Source organism: Camelus dromedarius, chromosome 11 (assembly GCF_036321535.1).
Source record: "Camelus dromedarius isolate mCamDro1 chromosome 11, mCamDro1.pat, whole genome shotgun sequence".
NCBI lineage: Eukaryota > Metazoa > Chordata > Mammalia > Artiodactyla > Camelidae > Camelus > Camelus dromedarius.
Genome location: NC_087446.1, coordinates 12,616,595 through 12,640,790, shown reverse-complemented (window position 1 = coordinate 12,640,790; position 24,196 = coordinate 12,616,595). Strand labels below are relative to the sequence as shown.

At 37.0% G+C, this 24,196-nt stretch overlaps 1 protein-coding gene across 3 annotated transcripts in view; it reads right to left on the bottom strand.

Annotated features, from left to right (window-relative positions):
- The window catches only part of FRS2 (fibroblast growth factor receptor substrate 2), a 104,353-nt gene extending 81,743 nt beyond the window's left edge, over positions 1-22,610 (bottom strand). For all 3 annotated transcript variants that reach the window (XM_064491530.1, XM_031463144.2, XM_031463145.2), the window contains exon 1: positions 22,466-22,610. The gene's annotated coding sequence lies outside the window, so the exon portion shown is untranslated. The remainder of the gene's footprint in view (positions 1-22,465) is intronic.
- Positions 22,611-24,196: the final 1,586 nt, after the last annotated feature.

Sequence of the window (24,196 nt, the reverse complement as noted above, 5' to 3'; positions counted from 1 at the left end):
TGTTCAGAATTCAGGAACAAATTTTCACTTGAAGGGTAACAAAAAATACAAGTGAACAATTAATACACTCATATGCCCCCACCCACCCATCAAAAGTAACAAGAACTTCACAGCTGAGGCCAGTCTTGGTTCATATCCTGGTGTATGACAGAGACAAAAATTCTGCATGACAACTATTCCTCAAAATTATTGCCTTTCCCATACTCTTTAAAGAAACAGTAATTTGTGTGTGTGTGTGTGTGTGTGTGTGTGTGTGTTTGGTATGTATTTGCTATTTGGCAGCCTAATTCATGTTTATGCCTGGATCTACAAATTTCACTTATTGAATTATTATTATTGAATTAACTAGTTCTGCTAAGTATCAATCATAAGAATAAAAATATGACCAAAAGAATGTTCTAATAGTTACTTATTTGAAAGCCAGGAATGTAATTTCCCTCATCATTGTCATATGTCTGCTCCACATGTTCATTTACTCATTTACATTCCAGATAAAACTTACTAACACACAAGAAGATATTTTATCAGTTCGTACATGCTCATCAAACAGGAATAGGCTAAATCCAGATATGTAAGAATCACCAAAACACAAAAACTTCTTGGTGCATGTTAACAGACAGTATCACATGTTGATACGTAAGTTCTCACAAACCTCTCCTTGAATTTTCATCAGCATCACACATAGTTTTAGGAAAATCCCACTTTCCAAAGACTTCCAGGACATCATCATTCTCTTAAGCTGCCTCTATTTCCATAACAGCTCTTCTTCCCCTTCCCAAATCATGGGATGTATACCTACTTTAGGTGGCAAAAAATAGTAATAAATCATGTCATGAGAAAGTTACTGGTTTGTCAAGCCCTCAGATGTTCTATGTACAATGTCTTAATGGGTTTGTTTTGGGGGGATGTTGGGGGGTTTTGTTTGTTTCCTTGGCTTTTTATTTAAACAGAGTAGACTAGGCCCAGAGGATTTAACTAAAATTTAATATCATTATTTTGTTGTCATTATTTTAATTTTTCCATTACCAACTATTTCAAGCACGTGATATTAGTTTGCCATTTACAGAACCAATATGGAATTTCCCTTTTCAAGTAAGAGTCATTTAAAGAAAGATATTACGGAAATAAATGCATTTTGGAGTGGTCCTCAAAAAACTGATGCTGCTGACCAGAACAGTGGCTATTTCTAAACTCAATTCTTTCTCCACATGTTCTTACTTCGGTGATGACCCCAAATGCTCAGCTAAGCTCTGGATTTCAACTTAGGATACTGTACCATCACATCTAATTCAATGTCTCCAAATGAAATCCGTTCTCTTCTGGATCACCCCACCACTTCCAACCTCACCATCAAAAGCTAGCCAAATTCTCCTTTACACTATCCACACAATCTCAAAACTTAGGGGTTATCTTTGACTCATCCCTCTCTATTCACTGAATTCCAGCAGTTATCATTTCAGTCATTCCACAATTCATTCATTCTACAAACACCTGTTGGGTTCCTGCTGCATATGAACAAAATCATGTCATTTTAGAAAGTCATCTCTTTTACAACTTCATCATCTATAAGAGACATGTAGTCTTGTGGACTCTCAAAATTTGAAAGTAGGGGGAGGAGGACGTGAAATGGGACAGACCTGAAAAGGAATGCCAAAGAATATTAAGAGTGGTTATATTTCTAAGTGGTAGAAGTAAAGATAAGTATGACTTTCTTCACATTTTTCTGTACTTTATTTTCTATATTTTTTAATCAAAAAATAAACTCAAAGTTCCAATTCATTTCTTCATTCCTACTCAAGCATCCTATTTCAGACTCTCATTATATCCTCCCTCCTAGCCTCTAAACTGACCTTTGTGAAGGTCACTGCCCAATACATTATACATATAGTTGTCAGAATAATATTCCTAAAAAGTTACCTTTACTAAATTACTCTTCTATTCAATGAGCTTTAAAGGCTCTCTATTGCCTATAACAAGAGCTGCCTACTCTACCAGCTTTTTAGGGATTTCTATAATCTAGCTCCAATCCTACCAAAATAAAAAGAAAAGAAAAAATAGTTCTATCATGGGTTAAATAGTGATGTTTTATCAGAAAGTTAAATGTAAGTTAAAACTTACTACTTGAGACTCTGAATCTAGTATACTATTAATAATTCTGTTAGGCACTGTTTCTCAGCACTCCTGAAATTCAGATTATTACATCATTTTTGAAAGACTCCATTCTGGAGAACTATACAAACTACCTGGATTATGTTTAGCATGCCAGCTACAGTCCACTTAATCAAAAGGTATTAATAGATATATCCATACAATAAGAATATATTTATATTAAAGCAGAGGCATGAGAAAATAATTAATGCAATTTCTAATGGTATAAAATCAATGCCAGCAGCTAAGTGCTAGACCACCAGGCACAAAGTTAATTAGGCTGAGTATATTCAATGTATAAGTTTTCTGCTTCAAGTTTTCATTAGTTTGAAGCAACTGGTTTCTTTGTTCTGTAACGTATCACCTAAAGGTTCTAAGCTCCGTACTATTTAGAAGGTATTTACTTAGCACTTACAAATGCCATTTCTTATTAGTCACTTTTGCGCCAGAGTGTATGTTCTGGGATGAGAGAGACAAATTAGACAAAAAGCTCCTGCTCATCCCTGCTCTTCAGCTCCCAAAGAACAGCTAAATGCCTGGGGGGATTTAGTCCTCATACTGTTAACAGAAAACACTGAATCAAAACCTAGAAGCAACAGGCTGGTGTGGGAGAACTTCCTCAGCTGTCACGAGGATTAATTTTGTGTCCCAGGTGCCTCCTTTCTTTACCCTACTCCTGGCCTGGGATTAAGCTAGGGACACTGCTAAACATCCTACAATGCACAGGATAGTCCCCTACAACCAAGAATAACCTGGTCCAAAATGTCAACAGTGCTAAAGTCAAGAAACCCTGGTATAAAAGGAAGAATACTAAGTTAGAATCCTACCTCTACAACTCATTATCTAAATGACCTTCAGCAAATTATCTAACTTCTCTAAGACAGTTTCCTCATGTACAAAATGGATATCATGCTTATGTTTAAGAATTTAGGAGGATAAATTGATACAGAAACCTTTAGACACTTTACAAATGTTAGTTTCCATTCTTCAGAGTGAATACAAATACCCTCCCTATCAGAGGTAGAGCTCTGGACCTCTCAAAAGATGATGTCAAAATATGAATGACATATGGTACTATAACTGACTTGTTTTCTGAATCTCCCGTCAAATACTAAGCAACTTAAAGGAAGAGTCCTTACCGTATTGGACTCGGTATACTCAGCCTCTAGAATAAGCATTGGGTAAACATTTGTCAAATGGTCAATGGGCAAACAAGTATCTAAGTACCTACCCACCATAACAAAACAGTCATCCCATTGCACTGTGAAGAATTACTACAGAATGTAAGAAATTTAATTCTTGTCCCTAAGAAATTTTAAAATAAGAGATACTTAATAACAAAATAAAATATACAGAGAGATTTAACACACAGTAGGCACTCAAAAAAGCTCATGAGTAAAACTCACATAAAGAGCTGAGGCTACAAACGAATCCTAGTGGGATACACCAAAAAAGCCAGAATTAAATAGATGCAATCAGGGAAAGTCTATTTTTAATTAGCATAATCCTTCAGAGTACATGCTGCTAATATCTTTCGAAGGCAATGAAATAGCACAACTAAAGAACAAACATCAAAATGACAAGTGCCATCATTTGTCATTTCAGCAATGCTCAGCTAAATTTCATAATCCCAGTACGGTAGCATATTTTAACAGGTTCAAAGGCCATTTTAAGCAAAATTTTAAACCATATTAGATTTTAATGAAGCTTATCAAATTTCAGACACCCACAATCCATCTTAATTTATCTTATATGGTCTGAGACAGAATAAGACCAAAAAGGCTGATGCCCAAATGTCTGAATATATTGCTGAAAAGGCTGAGCTCAAGCATACCCAAAGTGTGTTAGAAGCAACTTTTAAAATGCACAAATGTAACAATTATTTTTAAACCAACAATTTTAGAAAAATAGCAGTTCCTATCTAAAGCTTATATAAATATAAGACACTGGGTTTGCAAATGTCAGCAGAGTTTTAAGATCCCTTTCTAAAGTAATAGTCTCCTGTTTTGCTTGGTATCTTAATTTGCCTTTAGTTTCAAAACTAAGCTTGCCAACATGATTCCTCTCAAAACCTCAGGAATTCCATTACTAGTTTTAACCTAAATTAAAGGAAAATAGACCCATTCAACCCATGGCAGAAGTATGCACAAAGTGTTTGTTGATGCTCATAAATAGACTGAGAAATTTAGACATGTCTGAAGGACAACGGCTGTATAGTCAACTCCAGCTTGCTCCACCATGGAACCGGAGAGAAGAGAATTACTGCTACCACTTCAAGTGAGACCAGCACAGATACCAACTTTAAACCAACTGAGATATAACAGACAGAACATTCTCTTTAAATCAGACCCTTTGTGTATGTTTTCACTCGAGGGAAGAATGGTTATAGAGTACCCTTAAAAAAAACATACATGGAGCCAAGAGGTTATTGGCCTCTCCCCCACAAACAATGCTTAAGGTGCCCTCAACACCTCCCACCCACTTGCTTCCAAAAAAAAAAGAATAAACTATAAATACTTGATATACAAATGGTTCTCTGTCTTATCACGGAAATCTCTTTCATTCTATTTCCCTATTCTCAGACTATATAAATCTTCCTGACAATCACAGGCATTTTCATTCTGCATCCCTCTCCATCATCTCCGTCAAGCTGTAATTCATCTTAACTCACTTGAATCCCAGGAATCAGGATCCCCTGAAAGGGGCTAGTAAAAGAGGAACATACTTAAGGGAAAGGGAAAGAAAATCTCATCTTCCCCACTTTCCAGCTCTCTCGCTTACCCTATCCAAGAACTGCAGAGTAGCAGCAAATGGGAGGAATAAAGCAGCTTAAGTTCATATTGCTATTTCTCACTCTTTACCCCTAACTCATCCACTGCTCCCTCTAGACATTTTGTTCCCCAAGCATCACCCAATTAACCCCACTCCCCCGTCCCAGGTAATGGAAGTCACAACCAAGGGCCTAGATTTTTTTAGACCAGTTCCCTAATATAGGAATGCAGCAGGATGAATGAGTTTCCACCAGTTATAAAGGGTGACTCAAATACACTGTGATATAATGGGTTACAACACTTTTTTATTGCCTGACCTATATAGTTAAATACCATTTTTATATGACTTATTGGAAAAACAAGCTCCTAATTCCAAATTCCTTTTTCTAACTCCTCATTTCCTCCACCCTCATCCTCTAGCCAAAATCTTTTTTAAACAATTCATTTAACAAAATAGAGGCTATCTACATAAAAGGGTAAAATTACAGTGACTGCTAGTAATTAAAAAATACATTTTTTAACATTTTTTATTGATTTATAATCATTTTACAATGTTGTGTCAAAAAAATACATTTTTGACAAAGTAAACAAGTTAGTGCTAGTAGCTTGTGCAACATGAGTGAACCATGCTTAACAACCACATAATTAATAAAAAGGAAGACAATAAACCTGGTTATAAACAGAATATTACCAACTAGTGATCACAGTTTTGTAATATGCTTTTTGCAAAAGTAATATTCTAACTTTAGAAATGAATACACCAAGAACAATAATTTGGCACTATCAAAATCTTTAATGCATGTATCTATTGGCATGGAAATTCCGTGTCTAAAATGTAAAGCACTGACAGATTTGCACAGACGTTTATATGTATACAATACCCACTGCTGCGTTATTTATAAATGCAAAAGATAAGAAACAAGCTAAATATCAACCAAAAAGAGAATGTACAGTATATTCAATACAATGAATACTATGCAGCCAAGAGTGGATATGGTTGTAAACATAGGAAGAAACTTGCTACAAACAGCAGTTGCCTCAGGGGAGGGGACCTAGTAGACAGGGAGGTGGAAAGAGAGTCCTGTTTTCACAACAAACCCTTTTGCTCCTTTACATTTTGGATCATGTACACATACTATCTTTTTATTAAAAATGAGTAAGTTAAAATTTTGTTAAAGAATGTAGACAATTCTCTCTGATGCATAAGTAGTTCCACTTTCCTCACCTGTAGGCAATGTTAATTGGGACTGAGAATCTGAGCTACTAGAGGTTATCAATAACCTATATGCCACAGTAGAGGATTCATTTCCTCTTTAGTGAGAAGAGGTACAACTATGACAACTCTGCATCAATCAAAGCAAAGTCTAATAGGTGAAGAAACAGGTGAAGAATTTATCTTACCCAAAGCAACCTTTATTATCGAAATAAAATTGGTGCAATGTAATTTTGTCAGCACTCTAAAAACCATGCTTCACCAAAAGAAAAAAACAATCTGGCTGGAATTTCTGGTTAGAGTCTAGATCTCAAATGGCTACATGCACCAGAAATATTTTGTAAAGAAACTGGGAAGTGTCAAAACCATTAGAATTCAAAAGACAGTTAAAAAACAAGGGGAAGGGGAGGACAAAGTCGTGGGCAATGTTTCAAATGCCAAAAAAACTTTTAAGATACCATTTTTCTAATAGAATTTTTCTCTTTATCTCTTAAATTACAAGTAAGATTGAAAAAGCAGTCTCTTAATAATTAAAACTCAAGAAACTGAAAGAAGCAATTCAAACTATTTCAAGCTTATTTTTAAATGTTACTATTTAAGTTTTGCCACTAGATAAAGAGAACAATTAATATAACAGCAACTAATACTAATCTGGTTCCCTCTTTCTCTGCTTCAACTTTATTACAACCTGACTGCTAGATTAAAAAAAATACAGAAAAATAGAAAATAAAAATCTTGAAAGAGGGTACATAACAGTTACATTTAGGAATAAGATCATATTTACTTTGTTAAAAAAATCATTTTGGGGGTCTCCTGTTAACAACACTATGACATTATGACTTTGCCATCTAAACACACAGCTATATCACTATGTACAATTTAAATTTTACAGATGTACTGACTTGCTGAAAAAAAAAAATCAAACTATGTAGCCCAAAGGTTTGTTCTCATAACCAATTACAGTCCTCTGAAGTCTAGGACATACCTCAGTAAATGAAGAATGCTAGCTGGCATATCAAAAAATCAGTATATTCCTTTGCCAGATTCAAACATATTAACTAATAAGAAAGGAAGAAAGGAAGGAAGAAGGAAAGAGAAAGAAAGAAAGAAAGAAAGAAAGAAAGAAAGAAAGAAAGAAAGAAAGAAAGAAAGAAAGAAAGAAAGAAAGAAAGAAAGAAAGAAAGAAAGAGAAAAAGAAAGAAAGAAAGAAAGAAAGAAAGAAAGAAAGAAAGAAAGAAAGAAAGAAAGAAAGAAAGAAAGAAAAGAAAGAAAGAAAGAAAAGGAAGGAAGGAAGGAAGGAAGGAAGGAAGGAAGGAAGGAAGGAAGGAAGGAAACAAAGGAGGGAGGGAAAAAAGAAAGAAAGATCATGAAATAGTCATCCTCTAGAAAGCAGGAGGTAAAAAGTGTCTCAGAAATTAATATGTGAAATTTACATATCTTGACATTTACAACAAAAATGGACAAGAATGTTATCAACGGAAAAATTCTATTCTACATTATTTTATATATACCAGTAAACTATTTACTGTGGCTTAAGAGTGTCCAAGGTACTGGATAAACTCAACTGAAGAGGACTGCTAATAATATTAATCATAATCATACCAAAGTTAGGAACTAGTAACTACACAAATGAACATTTAAATTGTTATCAATGGATTTCAGTCCTAAGGTAGAGCTAAGAGTTCCTTAAGCCATTTTCACGATTTAAATAGCTTAAAAGCCACATATACTGCCTGAAATACAGCTTTTTTATACTAACTAAAATAACTAAATTTCTTTTTGGAGGACTGGAATTAAAACTCAACATGGTAACAATTATCTTACAGTGATCAAAAGCTCCAGCTATAGTTACAGTCTTCAGTAATAAAAATAGAAAATCTAATGAATTATTATGTAACAAATGTATTTTATTTTGTGGGAAAACTTTTTTTGGATTCTAGCATTTGAAAATTAATGGAAATAAAGTAGTTTTTTAAAGAAATGTTCTAGAAAAGCAAGATGCAAATTAAAAATATATACCACAATCTAAATACTCACAAAATGTCACATTTATCTGGAAAAGGTTTGTGCGTGCTGGGTAAGGACAGAAAGACACTAATGAATTACTATACACATATATATGTACGTATATATGTCCTTTTCTCTAAATCCTAATCACTCAATTGATGCTTCATGACATAATAAGAAATGACACAGATAAAGATGACTGATCAGATCCCAAACTAAGAAGGAAACTTAACAGAAGGAAGAGCAAAGTTTCTATCTGTGTTCTCCATTTTCACCCTTTACATTCTTGGATTACTTCATAACTACCTCGGAAGCTACAACACTGCAAGATCTTAGTCATAGTCCTCACATGTACACAGCCAATATAAAACAAAAACAAATGCTTATGTTATGAGCCTAATTTTCACATTAGAATGCACCCTCATTTTTTACACAGTACATAAGAAAGACTAAGGAGCAAAATGAATGGAGGGCCCACGATGTGGGATGATAACCGTAAAAACACTACATGACCTGAAGGCCACTCGAGTATTTAATGACTGGGTAAACAGGACGACCTGAAAGGCATCCAACACCTGCACAGGAGGTAAGACAACACGCTGGTCTTGAACCTGACACAGCTCTGGATACAAATCCTAGGGCTCCACCACTTTAACCTGCCTGACCTTGGGAATCTGACTGAACTAACTTGGAAGCCTCACTGTTCTCCTCTATAAAATGGAAATTTGGATAATTCAGTAGAAACTCATTTAATAGACCTCTACTTTATCAACTTACAGAAATAAAAGGCTTCAGTCCCTCCATACGTCACTCCCTGATGCCCATCACAGGCTGACCACTTGCACCCGGCAGTCCTCTAAGCGGACCACGTTCTTAACGTGTGCTCACCCTTCTACTCTCACCCAGTGAGCCAGACGCTTAACAGGAGCCAGCGGATTGTTCCCAAATCCATCTATGCCAACTGTACTTGTTACTGCAGTTATGTAATTTAAGATTACGTAAACGGATGAATTATGAGTGAAAGGGGTTGTTTCCCTGAAAATTATGTCGAAAAGTTCAAAAAAATTCAAAGGCTAATTATTTTTTAAAGTTGTTACAGAGTTAGGTGTATGTAAAACAGCTTAAAAAGAATAGAGGGTAAGCATAAAACTGTAGAAATTTTTATATAATACATTAAAAGTGGCTTTAAATTCTCTGTTCTACTAGAAAGGGATACAACTAGGATATTTAACAGACAAGTTGGATCCTTATGAATGTAGATCATGCTAAAAAAAAAAAAAAATCCAGAACTCTAATGAAAGGACCCATCCATAAAAAATATCTTCACCTTATGGGGGGGGGGTGCAATTTCCTTGTTACTGTTATTTCTGTATTCGGGTGCATTAATACATACTCCATACATGATGAGCCACAGAAGTTCCCTGGTGGCCATCAAAAAGGCAGAGACGTCTGATACTCCTAAGAGCCCCGAAGAGCCGCAGGAGACTGCAGGTTCCAGGGTGACACTGAACTGCAGGGATAACATTATGGTAATGCCTTGACACATCAGCGTGAGCTTACAGCTGACACAACTGACAAGGAAGAAGGAAAAGGGAATGAGGTGCTGGTGCGGTGCTAGTGGAGGAGCAGCTGCTCTCTGAAGAGGGAACAAAGAAAAGGTCAAAGCTCCAGGCTGCGGAGGAGATAATGGCAGAGACTGGAGAGGCAAAGCAGAAACCGGCAACCATGCTGTGGGTAACAAACCTATAAACTGAAGAGGTTCCAGGTGAGGTCAAGAGAAGGGTCTGGTGATTCCACCTCCTGCTCAGAACTGTTGAACACTGACATAGATATTAAAATGCTTTACCAAATTATTTAAAAGCAAAATCACATTTTAAAAAGTTCATGTCATTTTGACATTACAATCAATTTTATTCTTCATGGGAAAACTGTTACATAAAGAAATGCACTCTAAAATTAGAAAAATGAAGTACTCTTTTCACCTATTAAGTTGGGGGTGGAAAGTAACACTAATATTCAATCTAACAAAGATACAGTTAAACAGTCATACCATCTACCATCCTTTTGAAAAACAATTTGACCTCTACACTAATACACTAAAACAATTAATCTCCACACTAATAAACCCTCATATCCTTTGGCTCAGTATACATCTGGGGAATCTGCTATAAGGAAATAACTAAAAATATGAAGAAAAATGTATGTTTTTAGGTATTTTTTGCAACCTTTCTTATAATAGCAAAAATTAAGTACGATGGTCACAGAAAATATTAATATAATGTTAAGTTTAAAAAGCAAACGAGATTAAGCATACACTATAAATATGATATAAAACATCACATGAAAAGAGCTTTAAAAAAAAAACCCAAATGATGACTGTACTGGAGTGGTAGATTCACAATCTGTTTTTTCTATTATCTACCCACTCTGAAACGTTACTTTATGTTTAGAATTAAAACAAATTATATTTTAAAAACATGCGCCTCAAGGGACACACTATAATTTCTTTCATGTAAATCTCAAAGTGACAAAACTAGTAGTGGAGGGACGGGTTATAAACATAAAGAGGCAGCGCTAAGGAGTTCTGTGGGGATGGTACAGTTCTGTATCTTGAATGTGGTGGTGGTTACAAAAACTGTGTATGGGATAAAACTGCACAGAACTACATACAGACACACAGAAATGTAGGTGAAGTCTGGATACGGTCTGTAGTCTGGTTAACAGTAATGTACCAATGTCAATTTCCTGGCTTCCCCATTGTATGACAGTTATATGAGATGTCACCACTGGGGAAACTGAGTGAACAGTACATAGGGCCCTATTGTTTTTGCAACTTCCTATGAGTCTGTAAGTCAAAATAAAAGTTAAAAAAAAAAATCCATGCACTTGCATGTATAATAATAAGCTTTTCTGACAGGGTGGGAGACAAGGGAATGTAAAAGAGCCATGTAACATATAACTTCCAAGACACTGCTCCTAGTAACTATTCACAAAACCCCATAGGAGGCAAATGGCAGGCTTTATATGGAATGTAATTTAACTTAGGTCAGGTTTCAATAAAAGGCTTCAGTTTAAATTAAAGCTATCAGTCAGTTTTCAGAATATGCTTAACTGAACAGTTTTCAGACATAACCCATCAAGTAAGAGTCCTCAAAATTTTCTTCCTTGCCAGAAAAGTTTCAGCAGATATAATAAGATTTTCTTACTTACGTTCAATTTAAATATATGAATGACTAATACAGACAAAGGATGTAATAGTTCATCGCCTCTGGACTGTGCTCCATGACAGCAACCACATCTGCCTTAATTCACCATTTTAACCTCAATACCTAGCACGGTTTTTGATACCTAGTAGGCGCCCCATAACTATATACTGATTCCATTTCAAGGGCTGAATTCACGTTCTAGCCAAGGTTCTATGCCCAAGTCCCTCCAGCTTTTATCAAGAATGGGATGCAGAAGGAAGGAGGGAAGAGGAAGAAAAGGTGAATCTGAATAGGGCCCAGCTTCTGCCAATTCACCACATCAAACATTCTAGCATCAATGCAAAAGGTGCCTTAGGAAAACTTTAAATCATTTCCTCTGATCACTCGAATCTTAAAGACTTGTTTAAAAGTCAGAAAAAGAACTGAACTGGTACCAGAAAATCTGCCTCACTAATCTTTATCACCCAATGCCTTTAAGAAATCCAAATTTTCTTTGCTATCTGCAAATCCATCAACTATTTAATCTGAAAAATCTTGGCTAGAGTTATGCGAAGCATCAAAAAAAAAAAAAACCTTCCACACAAGTTTTAAGCTCTAAGCAATTATATATATTATATACCTATATGTACTTACATATTATATATCTATATTTATATATAAAATGTGAATAAGTAATACAATTACACTAGAACAACTACCATGAAAGAGCCTTAAGTCAGATAGCAACTCATGTCTATATATTATTTATTCAGTCCAAGGTACGGACAACACAGTGAACAAGACATAGACCAGGCTCTAAGTTAACAGTCTTTCTAGCAACTTAAAAGGCAGCTGTATCTAGTGAAAAAGAATCTTAAGAAAACCAGGGTTTGAATTCCAATGCTACCTCTTATTAGTTAGCTATGTTTCTGCATCTTACTTTTCAGAACTATAAAAGCGGTACTATTGTTATATTAAAATTAAGTCATAAAACACTGGCACACACTCCTCAGAGATACTGCAGGTTCAGTTCCAGACCACCACACTAAAGTGAGTTTTGAAATAAAGCAAGGCACACAAATTTTTTGGCTTCCCAGCGCATATAAAAGTTATGTTTACACTATACGATAGTCTATTAAGTGTGCAACAGCATATACGATGGCTAAAAAAATACATACCTTAATTTAGAAATATTTTATTGCTAAAAAATGCTTACCATCATTTGAGCCTTCAGCACATCATTAATAACATCAAAGATCACTGACTACAGATCACCATAAGAAATATAATAATAAAGAAGTGTGAAATATTGTGAGAATTACCAAAATGTAACAGAAATATGAAGTGAACAAATGCTATTGGAAAAATTATGCCAATAGACTTGCTTGACACAGGGTTGCCACAAGCCTTTGATTTGTGGGAAAAAAAATACAATAGAGCAAAGTGCAATAAAAGCAAATTTTTTAACCAAAAAAAGCAATAAAATGAGGTACATCTGTATAAAAATGCTTGGCAACCTAGAAAGCACTGCACATATGAAAGGTATATTATTACTGTACTTAGCTTTTCATTTTGAAGAAATAAACGCCAGGACCTCCCTACAGATTGTTTATTAATTGTAAGGGGAAAAACCGTTAACTATACAGTGAATAAACCAGACAACACCCCAACCAAAATTAAAACCGCTAATGAGGGGCATATGGACATTATGTATATCCAATTATGATATCCTGAGAGGAACACATCACTTTTGTAGCAGTCTGACTGAAGACAGATAAATAACCTGAATTAAGTCATGAGGCAAATCAGATCAAATGAGACAAATTCAAACTGAAAAGCTTTCTATAAAATAACTTACTTGTAATAAATACAAACAAAACAAATAAAAAAATGTACCTGTGTTTTTTAACTGCATAAAAGACAAAAAGAGAGGCTAAGGAATTCTTCCAATTTAAAGAAGACTAAAGGAAAATGGCAACCAAATGAAAGACATGATCAAATTGACAGAATTCGAATATAAAGTGAATGTAAATTAAAGTAATTGTCAATGTTAAACTTCTGGAATTTGATAACAGTACTGTGATTGCATAAGAGAATATTCTTATTCTTAGGAAATACACCCTGAGGTATTAAGAATTAAAAAGGCATGTAACATATTCTCCAGTGGTTCACAAAAATAAATAATACTGTGTATGTATGCCATAAGACAAATATGGCAAAATGTTAAAAACTGGTGAATACGGGTAAAGGGTATACAGGAGTCTACTACCATTCTTGCAACTTTTAAGTTTGAAATTATTTCAAAATAAAAAGTTTGAGAAAACAGGATACTAATCTCAGGGGGTTACTGATACGCTCTAAGCTATATACTATTAAGAATCACTCTGCAAAACTAATATAGAGAAAGTTCTAAAGAATTTCAGTCAAATAAATTATAAAACAAATTAAGAAAGCACAGCATCATGAGCAAGAGCCAACGAAACAAGCAATCATATCTGCAAAGACTTCAGATACTGGAATTATTAGACACAAAATATAAAATAAATATGTAATAAGTTTTTAAGAAATAAAAGTTATCTTGAGAATGCAACTAAAAAAGGAATAACTATAAAAAAAAGGATCGACAGTCTTAAGAAAGAATTGAATGGTATTTCTAGAAATGAAAATATAGTAAATAAAATTTTTAAAAATTCAATAAACATGCTACAACATGGATGAACCTTGAAGACATTATGCTGAATGAAATAAGCCAGACAAAAGGACAAATATTGTATGATCCACTTATATGAGGCACCTAGAATAGTTAAATTCATAGAGATAGAAAGTAAGATAGTTGTTGCCAGGGACTGGGTAAGGGGGGGACTAGGGATTTACTGTTTAATGGGTACAGATTTCATGAAGTTTATGACGATGAAAATAGTCCTGGAGATGGATAGTGGTGACAGTTGCACCATGTGCATATACTTAATATCACTGAACTATACACTTTAAAATGGTTAAAAGGGTTAATTCTATTTTATGTGGTACATTTTACCACAATAAAGAAATGGATATAACAGTTAAACTGAAAAAAAATTTCAATAAACTAGGTGAACACAGATGAAACGAAAATTAGCTAACTGGAAGAAGACACTAATTTTCCAGAACACAATACAGAAAGATAATGAAATGGAAAATACAAAAGGTTAAGAGACAAGGAAGGTAGAGAAAAAAGATCTAACATTCAAATACAATTTACAGATCGAAAATATGGAAGATAAACTCTGAGGAGAAAATGGCCCAAAGTTCTCCAAAATTGTTGAAAGACACCAATCTTCAGATTCCAAAGCTTAGTGGATGCCAAGCATGAGAAATAAAAAGAAACCATCTTCTAGACATATCAAAATCAAAGTGCTGGATGCCAAAGACAAAGAAAAGATTCTAGAACTACCTATAATGAAACAACAGATACAGCAGTCCCTCAGCTATCCGAGGGGGAAATCGTTCTAATCCCCCAGAGAATACCCTCTTATGCTCAAATTCCTTACATAAATTGGTGTAGTATTTGCATATAACCTAGGCACATCCTTGTGTATACTCTAGATTATTTGTAATACCTAACATAATGTAAATCCTAAGTAAAAAGTTGCCAACATGCAACTAATTCAAGTTTTGCTTTTTTGGAATTTTTCCCCGGAGTATTTCAATCCATAGGTGGTTGAATCCAAGGATGCAGAACCTGTAGATAAGAGGGCCAACCTCATCTATAATGGAACAATTACATGAATTACCAACTTTTTAAGAGCAGTAAAAGACAGAAGAGAATGAAATAAGATCTATAATAAAGAAAAAAAAAAAACTTGCTAGCCTAGAATGCACACTCAAAAAAGCCACCTTCAGGAATAAGACTAAGGTACTTTCCAACAACAGACCCTCTAAAGGATATTCAGGAAGAGAAAAAAATGAACTCACAGCCCAGAGAGAAGGTCTGAGATGCAAATGGAAATGAGCAAAGACATTTGTAAATACACAGGCAAATCAAAGCAAGAGTGTTTAAAACAACAGTATCTAATTTGTTGGGGGTCAGGGAGAACTAAAATAAAGGAAAACATATAGAGTTTAACTTCCAAATGTGAAGAGAGATGAAAATGGATTTTTAAAAATATTTTCACTAAAAATAAAAGGAAAAACAAGGGAATGATTAACAAAATTCAGACGGTAGTTACGCAGGAAGCATGTCTGAGAACACAAGTGGTGAGGAGTGCGAAGGGGCTTCAGAGAGGCAGCGTTCTATTGTTTAAGCCAGTTAGTGGCATCTCGTATTTCATTTTATAATTATTTAAGTTGTATGTTTATTATACTACATGCTTTTGTAATAGAAGTAAATTTTTAAAATCAACATAAGAAAAAACCCAAAAGACTAGTGATCACTCCCTAAAACTCTACAATACTTCACAAAACTTGGTATTTAAAATTGAAACAAGACTCATTATTTCATAAAACTACTCGCTGGGTCCCTGCCTAATCTTTCAAGACTCCTAACCTCTCTTCTCCCTCTTGTCTTCCTAACCCTACAGTAGCCACAAGTGGCTATTCACACTTAAACAAATTAAAATTAAATAAAATTAAAAATTCAGTTCCTCTCTAACACTAGACACATTTAAGTGTTCAGTAGCCATGAGGGCCACTATATTAAATATTACAGATATAGATCATTTCAATCATTGCAGCAGGTTCTATATTTTTATAACACCAGAAACATTGATAACTGAATCATTTTAATTATAAAAGTAAGAACATCTTAAAACTTATTAAATCTCCTCTCAAACTCACTTTATTTCTATGAAACTACAGTTCCTTAGTAGTATTTCAAATAGTTTGCTGTTAAGAAATATATAGAAAGTGTCAGGAACTCTTTGCCATCCCCTATGTCCCACCAAAACCATCAGAACACAGGATTTTTTTTTTTTAATAAGCCAAACTTAAATACTTAAGCACAGTGCTACTAAACTGTAATACGAGCCATGTCATAAGGACACGAAAATCCACAGGATGAACATATGCCCCTTCTTGGGGCACCAATTTTAGTTGGCAGTACTTTAAACACTGTCTACATATATATGAAATAGCAGAATGTAAAATCATATGAATTTTTAAAAACAAAACCCTATAGGCACCGTGAAATCTAATTATAGCAGGACACTCGGCTGCATCTCTAGACTTCTGAGCACACCATTCATTTCTACCATTAGGAGTACTCTGGAGGAAACATTCAAGCACTGTTAAAATAAATGAATTCTGTATGATTTTTTTAAGTACCAGAAATAAAACTCTATAAAACAGTAACATTCTTAATATCTAAAGCAGCAAACCTCCAGTTTTTCTTTAAAGGACAGGTGGCCTAAGCTATTTCAACTTAACCTGAACATTCTGCTTTACGCAATCTAACACAAATTAAGTCTTTCTATAGCACTCTCAATTTTTTCAATTATCTAACCAAAAACACTCAAAGGAAACAAACATTAAGCCTTAATTTAAGTCACTTAGGTGACGTTTGCACCTGAAGTTTTCCCCCAGCTTTAAGAGAACCAGGGAGTCAGCTTCTCATCTAGACTACAGAATGCAATTTCAATAAGCGCTTATGCTAATAATTGTTTTGTGTCCCCGGGAGGACTTCTGTGGCTCCACTTACATAACCTATTATGCAAAGTAGTGAACTATTCTCTTTCTCTAGAAAGCACTTTGAATACTGATATGTGCACAAGGTTTACTTGCTATATTAAATAAAAAAGCTTTTCTCGAAGCTCCAGCTTCAAGGATCCTGCAGAAGAGGTGAAAAGGAAAGCCGATTTCTACCACACGATGTCAAAGGCGAGTTATTTATCTTGTTGGCTGATCAACAGAGTAATGGCTCACAGCAGCACCCCCAGCCAGCCCCCACAGTTCACCAGTTCCCTCCCGGGACTCTGGTTGAGAAACAGAGCTTTAAACAAATAATTTGGAGCAATTTGTTTGAACTCAACTGAAAATAATCTGAACTGCTCCTTGAAATATGCTAGAAGCACTACTGTAAAACTTGACAAAATTAAATTCAGTGGCAGTGAGAATCCCAGTACAGCGCCTGCAGGGTAATCAAGGGTAGAATGTCCCCGAAACCTAACTTGAATGTGCATAAATATGCTGCATGCGTACTCTCCCCTCATCTCCTGGTTCTGTTCAAACCAAGATTTTCAGATTTCACAGAACCATAATCTTCAAAACAAAAAACTGGGGGACCAACACAGAGTTGCCAACTTTTATTCTGCCAAGGATACTTAAAAAGAAAATAACTACCGATTACCATCACTATTACCTCACTAAAAAACGAATATGCTTATACCAAAAATGATAAAAGATAATTTTAGAAAAAAATATTATCTTCTAAACTCAGTCGATGCAGCTCTGTGAAAAGCTCACTTATTCTCACTGCACTTTAGACAAGAGAAAAAACCTCGTGGACTGACACCACTCCACAGTCCAGCATTTGGGAATCACGAGTCTAAGCAGGTAACCCCCACTTGGAAAAAAAAAAAAGCAATGGTAGGACATGCCCAAACCAAATATTAACCTATTCAATAATGAGGAAATCGAGGCTTGGAAGGGTTTAGGGACGCTCCCAAGGTCACAGACCAAGAATTCTGACACAGCTCTGTCTAATTCCAGAGTCAGAGTTCCTGACCATTATGCTAAATTTTCTCTAATATTCTTCCAGCGGTTAAAAAGATCCATCCTAATCCAGTCACCTTTGTGACCAATGACAACCGAGGAATTTCCAGGACAGCTGGAGGGAGTGAGAGGTGTACTCCCGGGCCATCACTCACACTGAAGCTAAATGGAACTCCTGACCTTTGCCTCATTAATACCAGGCTCACTGCAACTAAGCTAACCAGCCCAGACAAAGCACACACAAAACCCCTGCCTCCAACATCACTGACGCAGGTCTCTTAGGACGTTCCTAAGTGCCTGTGATAGAGTGAAAAACATATTCCTAAAAAACAAAAGGAATGTATTAACTCTCAAGAAGGAAATAAACACTTCCATGGTAACTCAATCTAAAAATCATCAACTTACCCTCAAAAAGTTACAACTCTAAGCCTCATTCTGCAAATAATTACAATCTTTTATACATTAATACACAAGTTCCCTTAATTTAAATATTAACAGAAAAACCACATGAAATTATATAAATCTATAGTTTAGTTTTCAAGTTAAAATATATACTTCTTATATATGTATCATTATATAATGAATAAAAGTATCTTATTCTATTCCTCTAGGGTAATCCAAACATTAGAGACAAAACCACTCATGTTAATCAAAAGTACTTATAAAAGAGAGTTAGAAGAAAAATATGTAATTAAACACTATTTTCTATAAAAGGCACTATTAGTAGCCAGTAGTAATAAGGGGCACAAAAAGTATCTTTGACTATTTAGAGGTTCTTGATACTGAAATCAAAATTGAAAGTCATACATATAAATAAATAGAATACTGTATCAGAAAAATTGCTTCCAAATCCTCGCATATCACTTGCCAACAAACGTCCAAAAGACCAAACAGCTCTACAGTAACCAAAGACTGACACTCTGAACCAAATGAATATGAAATAATTCCTCCTCTCTGAAATAGAGTAATGATAGCATGGTATTCTTGGTAGCAATGGCAAGAAAGTATTGTTTTCCAATTAGATTTTCAATGATCTATTCTTTCTACTCCATCAGAATCTGCAATGTGAGGGAACAGTACACAGACTATCAAATTTTTTACCCACTGTATAAAATTATCTATTTAGTGTCTTTTCCTTCTGTTTCAAACAGATGCCATCTAAAATAAAGGGTTGTTTTTTTTCTTTCCGTCTAAATTCTCCCTTGGCCCTCTCATCCTATACAGATTTAACTAGTACATCTATTTATATTATTCTCTACACCCATGTTTAATATATGCCTAGCACTGACCTCTCTCCCTCACGAACTACAAACCCATATTTCAAAAAAACTCTGGGCATTCCCACTGTTTGGCAAGCATATAAAAAAACTCACCATATTCGAAACTGATCTCATTATGCACTTTCTTGCCTATATTTCTAGTAATAGCACCACCATTGCCATCACCCGCACTTAAAATGAGTGTAATCTTCAACCTCCACTTCCTCCAAACCTCCCTCAACAATCCCTTCTCCCACCCAAACATCCCAACACCAATGCCCTTGCCCAGTATTTATATTCTATTGAAAGTCGGCTTTCTACAACAAATCATTCTACACACTACACTATGAGACCTTGGTAGCTTCTCATTACCTCCCAAATATTCCTAAATACAGTATTTAAACATGTTCTACAATGCAGCTCCAGCTTAAATTTCAAACCTCATCTCTTATTCCCAAAAATGAATCCTATATTCTAGGCAATCTGGTCCATTAACCTTCCTCTGAGTACACAGTGAACGTTCCCACCTCCACACTTGTGCTCACATCATCCCCTTTATTTGAAAAGCCTTCTTCATCCACCTACTCCCAGTCCCTAAATGTTTGTCTTAGAAAAGCCTTTTACCCTCTGCAATGCTGAACTCAGGTTACTGGCTGATAGACAGGCAGCATGCTTTAGTGAAAACACACAGGCTTTGGCACCAGGCAGATCTGGATTCAAATTGAGCCTCAGTTACCTCTAGCTACACAGTCGGGTAAGTTACCGAACTCATTTAAAGATCAGTGTCCTCATTACTAAGAAATATGCTTAGATGTTCTTGTGAAGCTTAGAAAATATATGTAAAGCAACCAGCATAGAGCCTGGTGCTCACCAAATAAACACTAGCTTCAGAGCCACCTTTATAAGTAAGACCATACGTCCACCACTTTCCATTTTACTCGAGCTAAAAATGAACCCATTTTCCTTTCATACAACTCCAAACTTCAGGTCTAACCACTCATGTAGCAAGCATTTACATACATTTCTATATGTTATAAATTTCTATGCAAATATCTGACATCCCCTTCTAGAATTCAAATTCCTAAAGACCAAAGACTTAACATTTGTATCCTATAATGTCTACCGGTGGTTTTACGAAGCACACCACACTAACCTTCGATCAGAAAAAAATTTTAACACGCCTAAATATTTCATATGCTCTTCATGATTTCTGACACATCTCAGAAAATTATTGCTGAAACATGAAGCTGAGTTGCTGTGGCTGTATCTTTACTTGCTCCAACAGGGTTGCCTAATATAACTTTATGCCTAACTTAGCAATATCAGTTGAATTCACTAGAACAATATTAACAAAATTTACAGTGCAAATGTTCAGTATCTGTTTAACTGACCTGAACATAATTAAATTTACAATGCCTAAGGGTATCTGATTTTTCCCAGTTACCTTTTTCTGCTCTCACAATTCTTAAAATATTTCCCTTCAAAACATTAACTATCGTACCTTCAGTATGGACCCAAACCACATCTAACTTGACTCTTTTTCCAGATTCTCTCAATTCCAACATTCCAATCATATGCTCTAAACAATTAGAGCAGCTGAAATAGCTAAGAATCTACAGTTGCTATCTAAACCTGAAAGTTGGGCAACTAATCTTCCCTCCACAATGTTTTCCAGGGACTTTAAAAATCATCCACCCTTTGCCCGTTGAAGATCAACAACCCTGAAATAAATTCTCTTTTGCATAAGGGAGCTCACTAGTCACTTCAGTCTGTTTCCCCTAATTCATGATATAACCTACCCTTCCAGTGGTGGGAGGAAAAAGAATGAGATAAGCACCCAAAATAGTACAGTATAAGGCCTAACATAAGCACAAGATGAGAAGTGCAGGAGGGTGGCACTGGTTTCCCAAAGGTGATGTGTGTCTACACTGCAAAAGCAATAGTCATCTACTGATAGTCGACATTTGCAGTATCTGCATTCCCTTAAAATCATAATTCAAAAACCACTATCAAATGTGGAAAATTCTATTTCCTACAAACCTTTCAGGAGGAGTTTATTACCTAAAATCTGTTCACTAAAAATAACTACCTACATCACTTTCTCTTCTAGGAAATGCTCAATTTATCTGAAGTGAACATCTCACAATAAAAATTTTGTTTAAAAAAAACCCATAAAACAAAACACCTCTGCCCACCTATGTGAACCTCTCTGCACTGCAGCAACAGCTGTAACAGTATAAGAAACCTCTTTGGAGTCACCGAGAACAATTTTTCTTTAAAAGTTGAAGGGAAATGACAGTTCCAAATAGCAAGGTATACAGACTTCGAGAAAGGAGGTATAATAATCTCCAACCCTCTGCAATCAATTCGTGCAACAGCCACAGACTGGACTCATCAAACTGTGACTTCAGAAAGCCAGGAATTAGGAGTGCAGATTACAGAATAGGATCATTTTTTACGTCTGCAAGAAAATAAGGGAACTTACCTGAACTCCTGATTTTCCTTAGCAAGCTGTTTTTTTAAGAAGTGACTTCAACAACAGCTTGAGTAAGCACTGGAGTGAGTAAAGATCATGGGAGGCACGCTGGTGCCACACTGAGACCTACGTATCCAGAACCGGTCCCAAGCGCCGTCCAAATCGATCCTGGGCAACCCCTAGCGGGTCTGGATGGAAAGCCTTGCAAAAGATCCCCGGCATCTACACAGGCATCGCCCCGCCCTGGGACCGAGAAGACAACACCCCTGGGACCCGAGCTAATTACTGAGCCCGAGGACAGACCCATAGGTCGCGAAAGTAGGGAACTAGAGCCCAAGACAGAGTCTGGTGTCCAAATTCCCAGCCCCGGGTAGAACTCAGAAAACCAAATCCGAGAGGCAGCGCGAAGATTTGGGGGAGCAGAATTGAGGGGGTCGGGTGGACGGAGGCCCAGCCCATCCTTACTCTCAAGTCCCGACAGCAACAACAGCTCCGGGAACCCCCTCCCCGGCTCCGCCCCGCCCACCCCACGGCCCCGCCGCCCGCTCCTTCCCGCCCTGCGGGCCGGGCGAAGACCGCGGCGGTCGACAACCCCCTTCCCCGATCCCCGACAGCCCAGCCCGCAGCCCGCAGCCCGCAGCCCGGAGCGGGCAGCGGGGGCCCGGGAGCGCCAGCCCCGACGCCGCCCGCGGCCGTCGCAGTCTGCTCCCTCGACCACTCACCGTCGGCCCGGGCGCTGGGAGGGAACAGAGCGCGGGTCGGCGGGCGCGGACCCCCAGGCTCCGACCCGGGAAGGAGCCCCTCTTCGGAGCCGATCGAGCCTCAGCGGCTGTGCCTACAAGGCCTCTCTCCGGCCCGAATCCTGAAAAAGCACTTCCGGGGGAGCGGGGGAGGGAAGGATTTTGGCACCGGAACTGCTCGCGGGCTAGAGCGGCCAGGGCCTCCCGGGCGGGGTGGGGCGGGGCCTCTGCCGCCGGCGCCCGCAAACCCGCCCCCTGACCGTTGCTAACCCTTTCAGCCCCGCGCCCCTCGGTTCTCCAGGCTACGTGCGGCCGCATCCTTCACTGCTCTCCGACGTGTTCCCCTCCCGCCACCTGATTTTACGGAGGAGGAAACCGAGGCTCCGAGAGTTTTAGGTGCAAGGATCCACCCGCCTTCCAACTCTGTCCAGTATTCTTACCACTCCAATCTGCCTCCTTTAAAAATACTGAATATTAACATTTACGCTTGCTGCTTGCCACTGTATTAAGCGCTTCGAGTGCTCAACTCAGTTAATCATCCCCAAACCCCCTGAGGTTGGTGCTGTTATCTGCATCTTGCACCGGAGGAAACCGGTTAAAGATACCAAACCCAATACCATAAACGCTGACTCTTGATTTTATTTTAACTCGCGTTGTGTGTATAAATCTCACCTATCCCCAACACGAGTTTTAAGTTCTTTAAGGGCAGGAGCCAAATCATATTCCTATATTCCAATCACTTGGAATTTCAATAGAGGCCAATAGCTGGAGGACTCTGGAATCTTCCTGCCTGGGTCCTGCACTTTACTTTTTCACCCTGGCCAAGTGTCTGGTCCTCTCTAAGCCTATTTCTCACTTGCAATGTATTTGATATATTTGATGTGTGTGTGTATATATAGGCATATATATAATCATCTCCGGACTGTTGTAGGAATTCAAAATGAAAAATGCATGATAAACAGTTCGGAGCTGTACCTAGTACCAATGTAGTTCTAAGTAGAAATCAACAATTTTCATACCTGGTCATTAATGGGAACAATTTTTCCTCCAGTGCAGTCACTCTGGCAGGGGTCATTTGGAAAACTATGGGTTAGCAACAGGCGATAGAAAAGGTTAGTTAAGGAAATAAAGAAAGCTCAGAGGTTTTTGCAATGGGAAAAATGAAGGTAGGTGAGCCAAAGAATGTCCTGAGGCCAGCCTGGAAACTTGTGAAACTGTGAGCTGAGACAGTTTGAGGACCCTGAGTCAGATGCCAGGCAGGGAAAGGAGGTGGGGAGAAAGAAAAAGGGATTCCTCAGCCACAAAATCAGGAAGGCATTGAACATCTGAGGCAGTTTCTGTATCTGAGGCCAGATTAGGGGGGGCATTGGGGGGGAGCCTCTTAACATGCATGCTGTCTGCAAAACAAATTCACAAGCATCTCCTACAACTGTGGGGGAGGAAATTTTTTTTAAAATTTTCTACTAAGAAAAGCAGGGGAAATTGAAATAATTCAGAACCCATTCTTACGAATTTAAGATGCAAACAATGCCTTTGCTTTTGGCTTTTTTTTTTTTTAACAGCGCTGTCTTGTTTATTTTTGTGATCGCAGAAGTGTTTGTAAATTATTCTCTAATACCCAAGTTTACCAGCCTTTTGTGCCTTGGGGTGTGAAGAAGTAAAAAACAGAGCCTAGGTTGGCAGCACTCACTAACTGCTCTTTCCCCCAGGAGT